This window comes from Colossoma macropomum, unplaced genomic scaffold (assembly GCF_904425465.1).
Source record: "Colossoma macropomum unplaced genomic scaffold, Colossoma_macropomum, whole genome shotgun sequence".
In the NCBI taxonomy this organism is placed as follows: Eukaryota; Metazoa; Chordata; class Actinopteri; order Characiformes; family Serrasalmidae; genus Colossoma; species Colossoma macropomum.
Window position 1 is genome coordinate 18,453,886 of NW_023494789.1, and position 8,503 is coordinate 18,462,388.

Below are 8,503 nucleotides of genomic sequence, written 5' to 3' on the forward strand. Positions count from 1 at the left end.
ATGTTTGTTGTTTTACTTCATCTTTCCTTTAAATAACACTTGATAATCATTTGGGGACTGAAGACAGCAGTTCATCTGGATTTTTCCCCACTGTTCTGTTACACAAATCTTCAGCTGTGCAACTGTGTGCAGCTGCTTGTTGCCATATTTTGAGCTTCATAATGCGCCACACGCTGTGAATGGGAAAGAGGTCTGGACTGCAGACAGGTCAGCCAACCACTCTCTACCACCCTCACTGTTGCAACACGTACAGAATGTGTCTTGTCATTGTCATGTTAAAATAAACATAGACGTCACTGAAAAAGACGTCATCTAGAAGGCAGCATCTTTCTCCAAAATGTGGATATGTCTTTTGGGGTTAATGATGCCTTCACAGACGTGCAAGTTATCCATTCTTTGGGCACTAATACACCGCTAAGATTGACTTGTCAGACCACAGTACACCTTTCCACTGTGCATCAGTCCATGAGCTTAAGTTTAGAGAAGTTGATGACGTTTCTGGATGTTGTTGACAAATGGCTTCAGATATGCATTGTACAGTCTTAACCTGCAGTTGTGGATGCAGCAAAAAATGGTAGTTATTGACAATGTTTTGTCAAAGTATTCCAGATTTCATTGTGTGATATCCATCGCAGAAGCATGCCGGTTTTAATGCAGTGCCATGTTTAGAGATAGTTTTTTTAACATTTTGTCATCTTAAATTGCCCCAACCGACATATTTTGGAACAAGCTGCAGGCATCAATTTCAGAATGCGTGCACGCTTACACAACAATAAAAAAAGCTGATAATAAAACATTAATCATCTTGTCTTTGTACTGTTATTGTTTAAATACAGATCAAAGTATACTTACAAATCACTGCTATCTGTTTTCTTTAGCATTTGACTGTCCTAGCATTTCTAGCATTGAGGTTAGTAATGTTTGGAACATTAATAATATATTTTAAAACTAGTAAAATGGTAGTCAAATGCAAACATTTCACATTTTAACTTCTGAAAGTCCAGGATGGATAATGAAAAAGCTGAATCTTTTGTGCTGAATCTGAATTACCACCTTCATTTGCCAAGATGAGGAATTAAATGTAGGGCATGGACAAATGAATGAAAACAACAATTAAAAGAGTTTGTTAAAATCACAATTATAAAATAAGCAACATAGCTGAATCATATTATTTTGAATGGCAAATAGTGTTCTGAGTCAGATACACAAGAGGTCAGCACATGGATACTGTAGTTTTCCAAACAACACCAATAACTAGTTCCATCAGTGCCTGAATCATATATTGGTGAGTTAAAAAACAAAAGGAAAGTGTTTTATGTGTTAAAGAAAATCATGAAAACTCATTCATAGGATCACTCATCAATCGTAGGAAGTGCTTATCAGCAAAGGAGAAAAGTAGAGTAAATACCATAGAGCTCTCTGACAAGCAAACACCACAAAACTATGGCCTCGAAATGACCACACGATCAAATCAGAATGTCTAGGACACAGACTCAATAGAAACTGTGCGTTACGAGCTTCATAAAGCTGGAATCTACAGAGCGCTTACATCCAAGGCCAAAATACAAAGACTCTTGGTGTAAGAAACACTGATCTATGGGAAAAAGTCATGTGATCTGATGAATCATCTTTTTTCCTCTCCACATTTAACGAGAACCAAAGAATACCTTCAACCCACAATGTCTATGCCCAATTGTTAAACAGGATGGTGCATCCATAATGGTATTGGCAGCCATCTCCTGGGAGCAATTATGTCCAACAAATGCTCCACATGGTTGCATAACAGCCAGAGAATATGAGGCCATTTCACAGGATCGGATGCACCCTATGATGTAAACCAAGGTTCCTGGAGGGCTGGTATCCAGCACAGTTTGGCAGTATCCCTGCTCAAACACACCTTATTCAGCACATATGTTAAGTGCCCCCATACACACTACTAATCACATTTAAGGGTTTGTTTTATGAAAATCAGGATGGGTCAGCAGCTTTCAGCCTTCCCTAGTCCCCAGATCCAAATATTATTTAACTCTTTTGTGAAGGTCTGCAGCTCAGAGGGCAAGGTAGATTATCCTTTCCTTCATCCTTCAAAGAACTACATGCTTTTCTTTTTGAAATATGGTCCCATATGGTCCCAATAGTGATACCATAGTGCAGTATTCCACTACACACAGTCTAGAACTTGTATGACATTCCAAGAAAGTAGCCGCTTTGAGAGTAAAGGGTGGTCCTATGTCTTGTTAGACATTTGATAGGAATGGAAATACGGAAAACAGTACTAAGTAATGTGTCATATTAAAGCAGCACTATGTAAGAGTTTTTTTTTATTAAAAGAAGTAGCATTACTGAGTAAGGATGATAAAAAAGCAAGCCTGAAAAGCCTTAAATAATAATTTAAAAGTCAGTGGTGTCAGATTTAAAAGTCAGTTTTGAATACTTTTTCAACATGATCAGATTTCTCGGTTCAGGAAAGGGGTCCGAAGCAGAACCAACATTACAAAATATTCTTCCACACTTTAAGTAGACTTCTAATTCCAAGGACAAGGATAACAGGTTCCAAATAGCTTTATAATAATCAGTAGTATTAGCATTTACACCTGAATAGATTGAGATTTTATGCAAAATCTTATTCAGTGTCATTCATTGGACAGTACCACCTCAGCTTTACAGTGCAGAATGTAATTTGACATGTAACATTACAAACTGACATACGGTATTGTGCAAAAGGCATATGAGAAATTGATACGTAAAGACATTTATCTGTGCGGTAAGCATTTACATTTTTACAAAAAAAAAACAAAAACAAAAACGCTTGCATTACAATAAGTACACTGTGATTTGATGTGTGTTAGTGTGTTAACCATTTCCAAAGCTCTCCTCAAGGAAGCCCAACATTTACTGTTATCATCCAATACCTTTCACAGCTAATCAACACTTTATTAAATTAAATTAATCTGAAGCACTGCTGATGGAATTTAATCTATGCAATGGCTGGGGTGCACTGAGAAGTCCACACCAAACCAAACCTGTATTCTTTTAAAAGAATAGTCAGGTTACTTAAAAATGTATTCCATTACAGATTACTGATTACCTCATAAAAATGCTATTGTGACCTGATCTAGAGGATTACTAATTTAAGTACTATTTTATGTAATCTGATTACTTTCCATTACCTTCGGATTACTTGTCTTTTCATATCATTAAATAAAGACAAATAAAATCAACAAGACTTTTTACATCAAAAAAAAGTCCTTTTTCCATTTTGTTTATAAAACGAAATGATAGATTTTAGGTGATTTATTGTCTACTCTTTATGTTTGACATTTGTACTTCCATTTGGTACTTCCATCAGGTATTTTGGAAAGAGCTGAGGAAAATGAAAACAGTTGGTATGCTGAGACTAAAACTGTAGAATTATCCAGTTCATTGAGTTCAACAACTATGCAAATACAATTTAGTTATAAACTACACTGCTCTTCTTGCATTTACCTGTTAAAAATCTGTTGCTTACCAAACCAAAACATAAATCTGTTACATATTTTCATCAATGTTTATTAAATAGAGACCATTCTAAAACCATAACTTATCATCATTTGTGTTCTTACTGCTAAAAGGTCCTTATTAGGCCATTATACTTCATAGTGGAGTGTTGTGCTTGGAGTTTCTGTTTGTGGTGTAATTTTTAGACGTTCCCTAAACTCTCAAGCAGTCACAGTATCCACACAAATTAATGTGTCCTACATGTTTAAAAGGCATTCATTACACACGAGAACTAAGACAGGACTGGCTGAATAAGGTACAAATAATGATAATTTACACATATCAACATCATGCACCCATCATTCGAAATCTACTGAAGAAAGAATCACACATGCTAAAGTGAAACTTCACCCCTTCACCATGTACGATCCTCTGTTCTCTTAACGTTTCTGAACTGTTAATATTAGCTCACTGAAAATCTGGCAAGTTAACATTAGGAAAACTATTTTACAGCTTGACAGTCTGTAGAAAATGAGAAAAAAGTTTACTTTCGGTTTGCTGCTGTATACCGAGGGGTTATGTAAATCCAGAGAAAGCGCCTGATTCAAACTCATCTTTGAGAAAATGCTGCAGATCTTAGTTCTGCCAATGAAGATAAAATACTTGCTAAAATTTCTGTAGATATAGGCTGAATAAAAGACTGCAAACTGCTGCTGGGGATTCTTAAAAAATATATACTGGCAGCAAGGCCCCGTCCCTGCTTCCCAAAATGATAAACTCTTAAAATCTACAGGATTGATGTGACATACTTACTCCAAACAGTGAATTTGAATATGAATGCCTGAAGACCATCACAAACCCTCTGCTGGATCCCCTGCAGTTAGCATACAGGGCAAACAGGTCTGTCTACAACACGGTCAACTTGGCCCTGCATTTCATGCTACAGCATCTCGACAGTCCTAGAATCTACACTAGAGTTCTATTTATGGACTTCAGCTCAGCATTCAACACCATAGTGCCAGAGCTGCTGCAGGTCAAACTGTCATGCCAGATCATGTCTACTGGTGGATCATGGATTTCCTGACAAACAGGAGGCAGCAGGTACAGCTAGGAAAACATGTCAGACCCCTGGACCCTCAGTACTGGAGTACCACAAGGTTGTGTGATCTCACCCGTTCTCTTCATTCTTTATGCCAATTGCTGTGTCTCTAAGGAACCAGCTGTGAAAATCCTCAAGTTGACACTACTGTGGTGGGCCTCATGGCCAACGGTGACGAGTCTGCCTACAGAAAAGAAGTCGAGCAGCTGGTGTCCTGGTGCAGCAGCAACCACCTTCTGCTGAACATGGAAAAGATGGTCGACATGGTGGTGGACTTCAGGCGCACAAGATCTCAACAGTAAAACAAATAGCCAAAATTGTTTTGGTAAAAAGACGTGGATGCGGTTTGACTGGGTTGAAAGAAGTTTTGGTGATGTATTTTTTCAGAAATTATTTGGGCAATCGACTACATTTGGAATAAATGGAATATTGTTAAAATGTGATTTTATGAGGAACCAAGATTTTTTTTACTTTGTTTGAAAAACAAAAAATCTTTTTTATTTTGCTGTATTTCTGTTTCTTTATTTTTATTCTATTGTTATATCTATGTGTTTTTTCTGGCAAAAGCATACTTACTGCTAAGATAAATAGTTTTATAAGTAATTAAGTAGTTTTATGTTTTTCTCTTTTCTTGGACTAAGATTTTTGCACAGTACTATGTTAAGGTGTTTTAAAGGTATAACACCAGAGGGAACTCTCAGTGCTATTTATGTTTTGCATCAGATGTTGGTCAAGAAAAACTACTACTGAACACTTTTTTCTAGTGGCAGTGCCTGCTGGTTAATAAAGACTGAGCCCCATCTAGTGGATATCAGCTAAAGTTACTGAAACAAAGCAGAAGACAATAACAGAAGCTGTACAAAATGTTTACTGGTTACTGGTACCACAGAAGAACTACTGCTGTATTTCCAGAGAAATGCTGCAGAAAAATATTATCAAAATCCAACTACTTCTGTAGTCGAGTTATACTGAATATAGCCTAACAGAGTCAGTTTTCTGAGAATGCCACTGTACTGAACATGTTCAATGGTGTGCCATTAATAGATTTTTTCTTGTAAGAATTCCTTCATCATATTACCATATCCTCACTGTCATACCAAAACCTTGTATCTCTAAAACAGGAGATAGGCTTTGCAGGAGAAGAAAGGAACATTCTTAATGTATAATGGAGGTTATTTTGAGCAATTTCTATTAGACCATTAATTGTGAACTTTTCAGACATTGTAAAGGGCAGCTGGTGTTTACAAATTATGTAATAAAACAAACAAACGAACAAAAAAGACAAAAGTGGAAATACAAGATTTTGTTTCAACAGCTGCAATATGTGACATCCATTCAAAAGATAAAATAGAACCCAGTCTTCTATTATTCAAATGTACCCGCCCGAGAGAAATGTATGGATTTGTACCTTTTCATAACGTAATGTTCTAAATCAGAACAATACAATAAAAAGCCTGGAGTCAAGACAGGGTGTGTACAGTCAATGTTATTTAAAAAATATGATAGCATTGGAATATTGTACACTTATGTTCCCTGACTAAAGGTACTGACGAACCCTTAAGGATACCACCTCAGTGACAGTTTAGGACCTTTTTTATGAGAGTGGCCGTCACCGGCCATTTTATCTGGCACTCCTACCATATAGGAGCATTTTGTAGGTTTACAATTACTGACTGTACCCTCTGTCCCATCCATCAGCGGACACAACCATAGGACCACTGCTGACCAGATATTATTTGGGTGGAGGACGATTCTCAGCGTAGCAGTGATACCAAAATGGTTGTCGCATGGTAGTATGTGTAGAAGTGGTGTGAGTGGATCAGACACAGCAGTCTTGCTGGAGTTTATAAACATTGCGTCCATTCACTGTCCACTCTATTACACACACTTACCTTTTTTGGACCACTTTGCAGATTAAAGTCAGATACAATAGCATATCTTCTTCCCTACACAGTATGTGCTAGTCCTCCTCTTTTCCTTCATGACTGGTCGGTATCTGACCACAGGACCACTGTTGGCTAGATATTTTGGGTTGGTGGACTATTCTTAACCCAGCAGTGACAATGAAGTGGTTAAAAATGCCAGCAACGCTGCTGTGCCCCAATACACTCATACCAGCATCACACTGGCCAAATGATATCTGGTCAAAGATGGTCCCTTTGCATTGATGAATGGTGTAGAGGGGGCTTATTAATTGTGCGGTAACAGATGGGCTACATTTAGTAATTGTAAACCTATATAGTAGTAGTTGTTCCTGATAAAAAGGCCACTAAATGTGTAGACAAGTAGTGGCAACTCAGTGAACATTTTGCAAGATATTTTATAATCACTAAAAATGTTTGTCATTCATGATATTGGGCTCCATTTAAATTGTATTCAGGTGTAAATCAGACAATTTGGTTACTGATCAGGCAAATGTGGAAAAAAAATCTCACGTCCAGATACAATTTGTAACACACAGAAGCTGCCCAAATCTAGATTAAAAATAAACTGAATTTCTCAGGGTCACATTAGAGGTTGTGGTCACTGTAACACCTACTGCTCTGCCTGATGATTGATTTACTCATATGTCTGAGCCAGGGAAGCCAATGCTACGTGTTCAGAGACTAAAAGGTAAATGGTTTGCAGTGTGTTAAAAGTAAACTTTCAGACCTTTGTGGTATATTTGTGGTGCTAAACAATGTCATCATGGGAATATTTCTGGTGCACAGAAATACAAAAAAGTAGCACAAAGTTGAGTTGGTATACACTATCAGTAGCTCATGATGTTATCAAGAAGGCCTCAGTGTGCTTAATGACTGCATGCCTGTGTTGTGTGTTTGATGTCCAGAGAAAGGACACAAGTGGCCACACATGTTTAAGGGACTTTAATCCTGCGTTTTTCTGTGCTCCTGCAAAACTGCTAAAAAGGTTTGCCAAATGTTTCCAATTTGGCATTCAAATTAAAGATAAACATATGATATTTTAGAGAATAGTCAGAGATTTGGCAGGTTCACACTTCAATTCACTCACTCTCCTAACAGCATAACCTACATAGTGTCATAGTGTAGATTATGAACAATTCATAACATTTACTGGGAAATAAACCTCATCATTAATTACTGAATTATAAACCTGCAATTTGAGGGCTTAACAGAATAAACTGCACTGCCAGGTGTGTATATAGCTTACAGGGACATTTATTTTTAAAAAAGTGAGGAATATTTAGTTTTCCACATTATGGGCCCTTTAGGGTGTTGCTTGATTCTTCTGAACCACCAAAGTGATTTCTTTAAACACTGTAACTGATTTAATTAGAATATGAAATTTTCTAATACAGATAGCTAGACAAGCAATGTGTCATCAGGGCACAGCCCACACAACCCACAAGAACACGTTTGTTCTCTTCACATGACACGTCACATATTGCGTCATGTACCAAGACATCCGAAGTCCTGCCACAACTTTCCTTTGCTCACACAAACACACACACTCACACTCACATACGGCACAGCTGTTACGCAATACTGAATGAACTATGGTCTAGTGTTTACAGCATTTTACTTTAAATAAGTTCCCTTCACCTACAATCAGAAGTATAGTGCAACACAGATATTTATATTAACAGTATAACAACAAATTATATACAAGTATAACAATGTAATAACAATAACTAATGAAAATTATGCACAACTAAGTAATCTAGAGAAATGAACGTAAAATGAAATACAAATGAAAACTGAACACAAACAAATAACAGGATGGCTTAAGTATGAGCCATTGCAACATATATCTGGGAACACAGACAATTATAAAAGTAGACATTAGAAAAATTAAGGCGTACACAGTGAGTTCCTGGAGATCCCACTGAGCTCCATGAGATCAGCTGTGCAATGAAGTGGTGTCACAAAATGTAACAATCTAACGACCACAAGTATTCTGTAAAAT